Raw genomic sequence first — 12451 nt, forward strand, 5'->3', positions numbered from 1 at the left:
GGGAGGCTGAGGCAGGAAGATCACTTGAGGTCAGGAGTTTGAGACCAGCTTGACCAACATGGTGAAACCTCATCCCTACTGAAAGTTCAAAAGAATCAGCCGGGCGTGGTCATGGGCACCTGTAATCACAGCTACTCGGGAAGCTGAGGCAGGAGAACCACTTGAACCCAGGAGGCAGAGGTTGCAGTGAGCCAAGATCACGCCATTGCACTCCAGCCTGGGCAACAAAGAGCGAGACTCTGTCAAAAACAGACAAACAAACGAACAAAGAAACAACAACAACAACAACAACAAACCCCAAACCCTTTAAAACAATCCAAGAGATAAATTAGCAGGGTGATATAAAGATGAGTCACTAAGGCCGGGCGCGGTGGCTCATGCCTGTAATCCCAGCACTTTGGGAGGCCGAGGCGGGTGGATCACAAGGTCAAGAGATCGAGACCATCCTGGTCAACATGGTGAAACCCCGTCTCTACTAAAAATACAAAAAATTAGCTGGGCATGGTGGTGCGTGCCTGTAATCCCAGCTACTCAGGAGGCTGAGGCAGGAGAATTGCCTGAACCCAGGAGGCGGAAGTTGCGGTGAGCCGAGATCGCGCTATTGCACTCCAGCCTGGGTAACATGAGTGAAACTCCGTCTCAAAAAAAAAAAAAAAAAAAAAGATGAGTCACTAATTCAAAATGGAATCCTCCTGAGATAGTGCATGCCAGGTGCTTAGAAGAGTCCCCAGCGCCTATCAGGCACAAAGGGCTTAGCAGCCCCAGGGACTGTCAGGTGTCCAGATTATGAGGATGCCCATTGTAATTTTCACATTTGCTACAAGATTTTATCATGTGAACCTCACCTCATCCCATGCAAATATTGTTTAGCTATCAGCCAAGTGGACAATCACAGCTCCATTAATATGATATGAATGGAAACCTTTCCATTTTAGATTCTTCTGTCCAATTTTTCTGTGTTAAGCATAGTGTAAATATGAGCCTGTTTTCTAAATCTCAAAGCATATCTAAAATTCTCATTTCTTTGAAGGGTATGAAATTCTAATCAGTTTTGGGAATTTGTTCATGCCGTCATTTATTTGACAAATACCTTCTTTGGAAAAGCCACTTTGTGTGATTCTTATTTCTCTCTCTCTTTTCTAAATGCCTTTGATAAACTTAAGCATGTTTTTACAGTCAGCCATATCAAATAGTAAGCAAGGAATGAATGAAAAACACACACATACTTTATTCTCTCAATCAGAGGCCAGCACATTTTTTCCATGAAGGACCACATAGTAAATATTTTAAGCTTTGTAAACCTCTATCACAACTACTCAACCTTGTTATTATAGTGGGAAGACAGCCCTGGACCAGTCCTGAATGAATGAGCATGGCTGTCTTCCAATAAAACTTTATTTTGGACATTTATTACAGACACCAAAACTTGAACCTCACATACTTTTCACATGTCACTAAATATTTTCCTTCCCCCTGTGCCCCTTATCCTGCCCCAGCATTGAAAAATATAAAAAAACCCTATTCTCAGCTTATAGGCTGCATAAAAGACATGGTGGGCTGTAGTTTGCTGTCTTCTGCTCTAAACTGTCCGTGATTATGACCAATAAATTACTACGATCGTTTTAGTGCTGCCACTAACAGAAAGCAGGTGCCCACAATGGCTAGATGACTTAGAGAAAAGGCTCCACTGCTGAGGACATTTCCTCTCAACAAAGCCAGACAAATGGAAAAATAGAAATTTTGATTAACAATCTATTTTCTTCGGTTCCAGTGATCTCTGTTTGCTGCCAGCTCCTGTTTGATTTCTGATCAATAGTCTGGGACGGGCCATCTTACATGAATTTCCTGATGATCAGAAACATCTCTTTTCTCTTCTGTATTCCTCATATTGAAACTGCTTCCCACCTCCCTCAATTTTGTAAAATGAATTAAGAAAAAAGAAAAGAAAATCCAACTAGGCTCGAATAGCCGTCTTTAGTCAGCTTGCCCTTTGGCCTGCTTCTGAGTTGCCGTTTTGTGGATAAAGTCTGAGACGCTGTGAGGCCACCGGCTTTCTGTTGGAGCTGCTTCTTTAGGTTCTGCTTAGCGGCGGACGCCAGCTGGTGTGGAGGGCCTAGGAAGAAGCTGGCTCAGGAAGGAATGCAGTTTCCACATCCTGATGATTTCATCCCGACCAGCTGACCATCCAAATTTCCCAGCCCCTCGCCCTCCACAAATCCTCTTAACTCTTGTCCAGAATCCCTCAGTGAAATGGATATGAAGCTTGAGAATTACCCTCCTTCCTCACTGAGCACTTCTGATTACGAAACTCTTCCTCTGCTGCCGCCCGGCTGCGGGTGTGTTTGTCTGTTGCACAGAGGGCATGTGACCTTGGCACCATCTCACACTCTGACCGGTGAGGCAGCCGCTGTACAGACTCGCCTCCTGGGCCCTTCTGGAGCCCGGTTTCTCTGCTGTCTGATTGCCTCTGGCCTGGCCCAGGTCTCTGTCGGCTCCAGCCTGCACATGGCCTGTGTGGGGCTGGTCTCCTGGCTTCCGGTCTTCTCTGCTTTCTATCTGTCTGCCCTTCACTCAACTCCAAAGGGAGCATCTGACCAGGACTGCTCCAGGTGTAAGACCCTGCCCTGACTTCCCTGTGGGTTGGGGCGTCCATTTCTTCTTCCTTGAAGATACACCTTGCCATGAGGTGACTGTATAACTAATTCATAGCCAAAAGAATATGAATTCTTAATCCTCTTGTTCCTCAACTTCTTTTTCTGTAAAATGGGGTCAATTGTGGGAGGATTGCCTGAGAGCATTTCCAGGTGCGCTGAAGATGCATGAGAAATATTTGTTCCCTTCTCCTATTTCTACTTACTAGTCTCATCCTTGAGGCCAGGAGTGAAGTTAAAGAACACACCTAATTCTCTGTGACACATTCTTGAAGAATGAAAAGCAAATATTGAAGTTTTGTATTCTCTAGCCTTAATGGCCTTGGTCTTTTTGGCCACACTGAGACATCCTGGCTCCAGGTTCCTGTGCTTGAGCGCTACTCTCTACCAAGGGTGTGCCTGACCAGCACCCACTGAAGCCCCAGCATCTGGAGCTGAAGGTAGCCCCTTGAATGCAGTTTTGTCAGAACCCTGTCTAGTGGGATTATTTTTCACTTAACGCAAACTAATTTTCTAATAAAACACTCAGCATTACACCTTGAGGAATGAGAGATCTGTAGTTTCTCAGTTTGGTGCGCGTGCGCGCGCACACACACACACACACACACACACACACACACACAGACACACACAATTTTTTCTCACTCTGGTTGCCCAGGCTGGAGTGCAGTTCGGTGATGTCCGCTAGCCTCGACCTCCAGGTCTCAGGTGATTCTCTCACCTCAGCCTCCCAAGTAGCTTAGACAACAGGCACAAAACAACATGCCAGATTAATTTTTTTGTATTTTTAGTAGAGACGGGGTTTCACCATGTTGCCCAAGCTGGCCTTAAACTCCTGAGCTCAAGTGATCAGCCTGTCTCGGCCTCCCAAAGAGCTGGGATTACAGGTGTGAGCCACTGCGCCCAGCCCCCAGTTTGGCATATTTTTAAAAGAACAAAATGGGTAATAAAATCATTTTTAAAGAAAAGTGTCTGGAAGAACTGCTCTGTACAAAATGTTAAAAATTTAATGAAAAAAGGAAGCTTTTTGGACAAATAGAGGGCTGGGAAGTGGCAGGAACTCTGATCACTATTTGAGCAAGCTCTTCTCTTTTCACTACAGACTGACACTAGCTTACCTTGATAGAACTGTGAGATGAATGCTCTCATTACACGTGTTTGTTCATGCCATGTATTTTGCAGTATTACTACTCACACCTTGAAGTGAATTAAACTGTAATTTTGATAATTTTCCGTAAAATATCTGACAATCTTTTCAAAGGGAATGGGGGGTCTTCCTGCTATAATAAATGTTTCCCTTTTGGTTTGTAAGTCCAAAGGAGATGTTTGTCTTCAAATTTTATCCCCAGGAGATAGGCAGCGGGTGCAACACAGTGTCTTCCATCTTCCCACTCCTCCCGAGGAGAAGCAGAAGTCTAGACTCAGGGCTGTGGCTCTTGCGCCAAAGCTGTGCCATGAAGCAAGCTGTCAGCTGTGATAGCTTTGGAGCTGTTAACCACTGCACCAGGGCTAACCTTTCCCTCTGAAAGATGTTCATCCCGGGCCCACGACCCTGCCCCTTCCTTGCAGATGCGTGGCTGTTCCGGCTTGCTGGTCTGTGGACATAACCTCCTCACCCAGCCTGTTGCTCTGACCACACCTATATCAAGACTGGCCTGCTGATATCTTCCCATCAGCTAGAACATCACCGCTGTGAGATCTAAGCTAAGAGGTCTCTTCTAATAAGAAGGAACTTCCATATCACAAGATTTGTACAGCATGGTCACAAGTCAAGATGCTGAAGAACAGGGATCAAAATCCCCAGTGAGATGCCAACTTTTAGATAGGCTAACCCAACCCAAAATGTCTGGCAGAACTTTCGTGTTGTGTAGCTTTGGATAAAAAATGAAATCTTGTGGCTTAAATTAAACCACAGTTTTTTTCTTGTTGAATGTACTGAAACTTTCATGAAATGTCTATTGTTTGATTGAGAAAAAGTTTTATATAAAGATGAGACAAAAACATTTAAGGGATTTTTGCTTTGGAGAAAATGTTTTCCAGGGAAAACGACATGCAGAGAGGGCCTTTGGTGTGTTGCTGGCGGGCTGATCCCAGACTCCCTAGTCCATTTTGAACAAGCTTCAGTGTTGAAGCTTTGACCTCACTGTGATGTCAGGGAGGATGCCTGCTGGCCAGGGAGCTTTCTCCCAGACATTGCCACCTTAGCAAGGTCTCTACTTCTGCCTAGTGTCCACAATTATTTTCTATAGACCTGTTAACTATAAACTCAAGTTAATCAAATTCTCAAGAGACTGATGTATAATCCCAAACACTATTTTTTTTTTTTTTTTTTGAGATTGAGTCTCACTCTGTCACCCAGGCTGGAATGTAGTGGTGTGATCTTGGCTCACTGCAACCTCCACCTCCTGGATTTAAGCAATTCTCCTGTCTCAGCCTCCCGAGTAGCTGGGATATACTAGCACACGCCACCATGCCTGGATAATTTTTGTATTTTTAGTTGAGATGGGGTTTCATCATATTGGTTAGGCTGGTCTCTGACTCCTGACCTCAGGTGATCCACCCATCTTGGCCTCCCAAAGTGCTGGGATTACAGGTGTGAGCCACCACGCCTGGCCCTAATTTTTAAATTCTGAGTGAATAAAGGACCAGAAACACAGTTCTTCTGTGTAGCACATTCTCTGCCCTCATTATAGGAAGTCTGTTATTCTTAGGAGGCTGTGCTGGGGTGGAGGAGAGGGGTGCATAGATATATTAAAGTCACCTTCCCAGACGGCGACCTCAGGAAACATCTATAAATTGGAAGCTGAGAGCTGTGTCCTATCGTGGCTGATGCATCCGTCACTCCCATATGTGGACTCAACTTGGCCAGAACAGCTTCACTGTGCACGTGGCTGAAACACTGAAAAATCCGTACTGCAACTTGTAGTTGTCTAAAGTACTCTCAGCCCATTTCCCTTTCACTGGTGTCGATCATTCTGACAAGATGCAGCATGTGTTGTGACTTCAGCTTCTGAGTGACAATCTTATTTTAGTCCTAACCGCCGTTCCTCTACACAAGATTTACACCCCTTAATCCGACTGGATATTCCTAAATCCAGTGTCTAAATAGTTATAGATGATATTCCAGGGTGGTTCAAACTTCACTTTATGAGGATGGCCTTGAATTTATCTTGTGTGAACATCCTTCCTTGCTTAGTGCCCGGCAGCTTTGATGTTATTTAGCTGCATCTTTACTTTTCACGGTTTGGAAGTTAGGGCTGGTCAGACAATTTATTAATTCGTTTTTGACATACCACTGCTTTCGTTTCAGCATTGGTTTATTGCGGGTGGCATACTATTAGCAGCTTAAAAATAAACCCTAGAAGAGAATGTGTGTATTCAGGCGGGGCTGAAGTAGGAGGGAGATGACAGAGGGAGTGGGGCAGGGAAAGAAACGGAAAAACCCAGCATAGAAATCCTGGCCCTCTATCGGGCCATTAACAAGCTTATTTATATGAAGTGGGTCAGGCACAATTAAAGACGTTTTCATTCCAACCCTCAGCAGACTCAGTGCCTACTCCAAGTGGAGCTGACGTTCTGGGGCAGGTGCAGCAAGAATGGTGCTGGGTCTGCTCTCTGGAATTTTCACACATCTGAGATCCCCACTAGGGTGTGCCTCTTGATATTTTCTACCTGCTGATCAAATCTACCTTTATTGTGTTATTCTGAGGAATAATTTTCATACCAGTTTTTGATCTCCTGCCATCTAGGTAGAAATAGAGGTATTATCATTATTCTTCTGTCAGTCATGCTTTTGAGGTGACAAATTTAGTACCATTGCATGTAGTTAATCTTCGCATCATCCCATGTGGATGTTGTCTCTCAGTGACTTTTAGAAGAAACACACTTGTTGCTTTCAGTATGCACCAGCAGGGCGTCTTACTTTCTAATAGGCTTGCATTTTGTTTGTTTGTTTGTTTTGTTTTGTTTTTGAGACAGAGTCTTGCTCTGTCACCCAGGCTGGAGTGCAGTGGCACAATCTCAACTTACTGCAACTTCCGCCTCCTGGGTTCAAGTGATTCTCCTGCTTCAGCCTCCGGAGTAGCTGAGATTACAGGCATGCACCACCACACCTGGCTAATTTTTTGTATTTTTAGTAGAGACAGGGTTTTGCCATGTTGTCCGGGCTGGTTTCGAACTCCTGAGCTTGGGCAATCCGCCCACCTCAGCCTTCCAAAGTGCTAGGATAACAGGTGTGAGCCACTGTGCCCACACTACTAGCATATTTTTATCTCACGTGTACCTCCTGTAGGCAGTTAAGTAATGAATTTTTTTTTTTTTTAAGACTGGCAATGACTTACTTTTTTTCCAGCCAGCAGTTCTGCCTACTTTCATTTGCAGATATCAGGGACCCTCTTCTGTCCCACTGTAGCTCTGTCCCCGTAACTGACAGGCTAATTACTTCCCGCCACTGTGGCTATAAGAATATACTGTAAGTTTCTAATTCTTTGAAATTTGTGGGGAATTGATTACTGATATGTCCCCGCTTATTGTCATTTTTGGTAAACATTTCATATGCACTTGAAAAGACTGTCCTGCAGTCCCGGGGTGAAGTCTGTTTTTTAAGGGCAGGGTTTTCAAATTGTTTCTGACATAGTACATAGAAAACTGACATAGTACACAGAAAACTGACATAGTACATAGAATGTAGGATAAATTTAATAAGTATTAACTAAATGGAAAAGAAAGAAATAGAATCTAAAATGAAGTTGTACGTAAGCAACAAGCCCGCCTGGAAGGCAATGTCAAGAGTGGACAGAAAGGGAATGTTTCTTGTTTTTTTTTTTTTTGAGACAGCTCTGTCACCCAGGCTAGAGTGCAGTGGCGCAATCTTGGCTCACTGCAACCTCCACCTCCTGGGTTCAAGCGATTATTTTGCCTCAGCCTCCCGAGTAGCTGGGATTACTGGCACCTGCCACTATGCCTGGCTAACTTTTTGTATTTTTAGTAGAGACAGAGTTTTACCATGTTGTCCAGGCTGGTCTCAAACTCCTGACCTCGTGATCTGCCCACCTTGGCCTCCCAAAGTGCTAGGATTAACAGGCATGAGCCACCGCGTCTGGCCAGAAAGGGGATGTTTCTACCCTCATCCTCCCCCTCAATCCCTTCCCACAATGACTCAGATGTGTCCAGAGTGCCTGGTTCCCAAGGTCAGCAGAGAAGTAGCATTCTTGCTCCCATCTTTTGGCTGACAGTTCTTTTTCTTTTTTTGAGATGGATTTTGACTAGAGCAACTCCCTGTGTGTTGGAAGGCAGGATTCCTCTTAACTAAGGCTGTTCAAAGCACAAGTGAATTCAATGGTTATAAATTTCAAGTAAGTACCTTTCAAAAACAGACAATTATGCTTCAAAAGAATTAATCTTATAATTTTTGTTTCTACTAAATTGATTGCTTGACTGCTATTTTGGTGTCATATGAATTTACTGAACATCACTGAACAAAAATAACATCCTTTTGTCAGTATCAGTTAAATATCAATGTCTAAGAGAAAATCTTGAGACTAGCACATTAAAAATCTGATAATGGTTGTGACATTTTGATATTTCTGCAGCATTCTTTTTAAAAATGAAGTGTCAGAAGCCTCATTACAGTTGAGGTTCTCTAGAACAGCATTTTTGAGGAGATTTGCACACCAGGATCTTTGAGGCATTCTCATGGGTATCATACTGTGAAGGAATGTGAGTGGCAGGAGGACGGGGCAGAGTTGGGCTGTGATGTGGGTGCAGCAGCAGCCTCAGTGGAACATGAGGAGTTCTGAGCTGGGATGGCTTTTCTGAGGTGGCCCCCATGAAGGGAACATGATTTGAGTGATTGCAGCGTCTTTCTGCTGAGGGCAATTCCTTAGGAGGGAGCCATTGGCAGCCAATACTCTCAGCAGCCGGGAAATGAGGGCTTGGCCCTGAGGGGAGATCCACCACAGCAGTTATTAAGTCACTTATGTTCTGTTCTTCTTGAATGTGGATATAAGAAAAGGAAAGGAAAGGCAAGACTGGAAGCCCCACCGGACAGAATGAAAGCAGTAGGGCCTAAGGCACAACCAGCGGGCTGTGTGGATGCCTGCCTCCCCAGTGAGGACTGCAGAAGGGTCTCTTGCAACTGCCCCACCCCATAAACAGGATTCTTCTATCATATCTCACACCCATCTGCTTTCACCTAGCAGATACTTTTCCTTATTTTTTATTTATTTATTTTTTTAGAGATGGAGTTTCACCAAGTTGGCCAAGGTGGTCTGAACTCCTGACCTCAGGCAATCCACCCGCTTCGGTCTCCCAAAGTGCGGGGATTACAGGCGTGAGCCACCACCCCTGGCCTACTTTTCCATATTTTTAAAAATAAAGCTGTCTTTTTATTCCTTCACTCATTGAACCTCTGTTATGTGTCAAGCACTGTTCTGAACTCTAGGGACCCAGTAGTGAACAAAACAAAAATTCTTGTGTTCCTGAGGCCCTAGAGATTTATTTCAGGGAACTGATTCATGCAATTGTGAGGATCGACTGGCCCAAAGTCTAAAGGTCAGGGAAGTTTGGAATTGTAGGGCAGACTAGGAGGCTGGAAACGCAAGCAGGAGTTGATGCTACAAAATTTCTTCCCTTTTCTACATTGTTTAAAATGACAGTTTTATTTGCAGTCTTGCTGAGTACAGAATAAGAAACTATTATTTTAGCAGTTTACTAAAACTTTTTTCTGATGTGCTGTTGAAGTGACTCGAGTGTATACATTTTTCTCTAGAAAAGATACATTTGGCATATCAAATTAAATCTCTCCAAAATAGTCTCTGGAAAAGAAAACGCAAGTGAAAATGTGTTGGTGATCGGGAACTTCAGCAGGTAACACTGCTACAGTCTTACTCAAAGGTGGGTATTTGGCAGGTACTTAATTACTTTTATTATTATCTTTTTTTGAGATGAAGTTTCACTCTTTTTGCCCAGGCTGGAGTGCAATGGCAAGATCTTGACTCACTGCAACCTCCACCTCCTGGGTTTAAGTGATTCTCCTGCCTCAGCCTCCCGAGTAGCTGGGATTACAGGTGCCCACCACCACACCGGCTAATTTTTTGTATTTTTAGTAGAGACAGGGTTTTACCATATTGGCCAAGCTGGTCTCCAACTCCTGACCTTAGGTGAGCCGCCTACCTCAGCCTCCCAAAGTGCTGGGATTACAGCATGAGCCACTGCGCCTGGCCCTTAATTACTTTTTTAATGCGTTATGATTTTCTGATCCCTAGGGGTTATTTTGAAGAAGATACATTTTAATTAAGAACATAACAGAATCAGTTTAATAACTGAATTGTTATTAACATCTATCTTCTCTGTTTACCTATACAAGAACACTTATCAATCTTTCAAAACCTTTAATGTGATGAATAAGATCTATAAAACAACATAATTCAATCAATACATTTAACACTTCCTTTAACAATAATCATCTGTATTTCTTTGCACATAAGGAATACCTTTAATCTGGAAGTATCAAAATATCCAAATCAGTCGCTCAACAAAAGAATATTTCACAAGAAACTGTAGGGAGGGAAAAACCATTCTTTCTTCCTCTACTCATCTCAGGTTCATTGAATGGGGTCCTGCAAATTAGACCGATAAAAGACAGATTAGCAAGAGGAAAATGAAGAGAAATTTGTTAACAGATGCGCCATGTATCCACACGGGAGCACTCAGAGGTGAGTAACTCAAAGGAGTGGTTACGTTGTGGGCTTATGTGGCATCTTGAAAAAGGACAATACATTTGCAGAGAAGTAATAAGACAAAGGAAAAAACTGGGTTTCTAGGAGAGGCCAATCATAGGGAGACAAATCTGCAGGGAAGCTAACGGACAATAAGTGCTAGTTAGGGGGTTTGTTTGTCTAGACTCTTTCTGGGTGCCATCTCATCTCCAGTGATAAGGTTGTTCTTCCCCTCTTGGCACAGGAAGGGGGAGGGGCACGTTTTCAAGGGGAATGTGTATTTTACTTTTCAGGCAGAGAGAGGGAGGGCAAAGGGCTCATCCTGTGTCTGCCTTTTCTCAACTGTCTTTAGCTCAAAATAAACCCTTTGCTATAGCAGCATGTTTTGGAGAATCATGCTCTGAACCCCTTCAAAAGTACCTATTTTTTACTTTCTGCTAATGCTTTTAGCTGGAGCGGTGTCAGCAATTAAACTCTTTGATCTAAGTATGCATTATCCATCAGCTTACAGATGACTTTTTAGAAGCTGATGTCTGGGCTGGGCATGGTGGCTCACAGCTGTAATCCTAGCACTTTGGGAGGCTGAGGCAGGCGGATCACCTGAGTTCAGGAGTTCGAGACCAGCCTGGCCAACATGGCGAAACCCTGTCTCTACTAAAAATACAAAAATTAGCTGGAAGTGGTGGTGCATGCCTGTAATCCCAGCTACTCAAGAGGCTGAGGCAGGAGAATCATTTGAACCCAGGAGGCAGGGGTTGCAGTGAGCCGAGATTGTGCCATTGCACTCCAGCCTGGGTGACAAGAGCAAGATTCCATCTCAGAAAAAAAAAGAAAAAAAGAAGTTGATGTCTGTTATCCAAGACAGCATGAATCCAAACTCAGTGATTTTTTGAAAGCCAGAATCTATTTTTAATGTGAATCTTCTCAATTTTTACATGTTGGCGATTGTTTATCTTTTTTGAAAGGCATAGTGCAGGACAAAGAAAACTGAGTGAGGCTCCAATATGCAGTGTTCCCTTAACTTCTTCTCACTGCAGCTGAAGTGGTACACAGAAAGATGAGGGGCTGCTGCCCAGAAGCCCCATGCATCCATGGAGTCCCAGGAAGCTTAGAGGAAGGGCCCTGACCATGGCTCCTCTGGGAAGCTGATGGCACAGGTGGAGATTCCAGTTATCCTTCTCGCCAGCCTCTTGACAGGATAGATTTTCTTCATATAATTTTTGGGACTTCATGTAATTTTAGGTCATTAGCTTAAACCTGGGCTTCATGAAAGCTTTCAGAAGTGCTTCATAAAATACCTATAAAAATATAAAGTATATAAAGCACCATGGTCCTGCTCAAATAATCTGCATACTGGACACGCTTCAATGCTGGTTAGGGCAGGCAGCTCCACACAGACAGCACAGCACTGACGGCAGCATGCTCCGTGAGTCCTTCCATCTCCTTCCTCTTTCCTCATATATCCATGTGCCTCAGAGGTTCTTGTTACATGATCTCCCTGGGGGAAAGGAAATCCAGAAAGTATGTAGATGACCGTCTGCTGATAGGTACACATGAAAAGACGAATGTTCACCACCTTTTTGGTTCCTGCCCTGCACACTGATGAGGACCTTCATTAACAAGTATCTTCCTTCACCAATGAGGACCTTCAAAAGCATGAACCCTCACCAACAGGGACCTTCACAAATGAGGACCTTCACAAATGGGGACCTTCACAAACAGGGACCTTCACAAATGGGACCTTCACAAACAGGGATCTTCACAAACAGGGACCTTCACAAATGGGGACCTTCACAAACAGGAATCTTTGCCAAAGAGGACCTTCACTAACAGGGACCTTCACAAACATGTATCTTCACCAATGAGGACCTTCACAAACATGAAACTTTGCCAACGAGGACCTTCACAAACAGGGACCTTCACCAATGAGGACCTTCACAAACATACCTCTTCACCAGTGGGGACCTTCACAAACACGAACTTTTGCCAATGAGGACCTTCACAAACAGGGACATTCACAAACATGGAATTTCACCAATGAAGACCTTCACCAATGGGGACCTTCACAAACATGAACCTTTG

General features: G+C 43.9%; 1 long non-coding RNA gene across 1 annotated transcript in view; it reads left to right on the top strand.

Annotated features, from left to right (window-relative positions):
- LOC116538177 overlaps positions 1 to 9636 on the top strand; it is a 17124-nt gene extending 7488 nt beyond the window's left edge. The window contains exon 3 of the long non-coding RNA XR_004263538.1: positions 9621 to 9636. This is a non-coding gene — a long non-coding RNA (uncharacterized LOC116538177). The remainder of the gene's footprint in view (positions 1 to 9620) is intronic.
- The last annotated feature ends 2815 nt before the right edge of the window (positions 9637 to 12451 follow it).

The sequence above is a fragment of the Sapajus apella genome, unplaced genomic scaffold (genome assembly GCF_009761245.1).
Source record: "Sapajus apella isolate SASKATOON/1434 unplaced genomic scaffold, GSC_monkey_1.0 scaffold118, whole genome shotgun sequence".
Taxonomy (NCBI): Eukaryota; Metazoa; Chordata; class Mammalia; order Primates; family Cebidae; genus Sapajus; species Sapajus apella.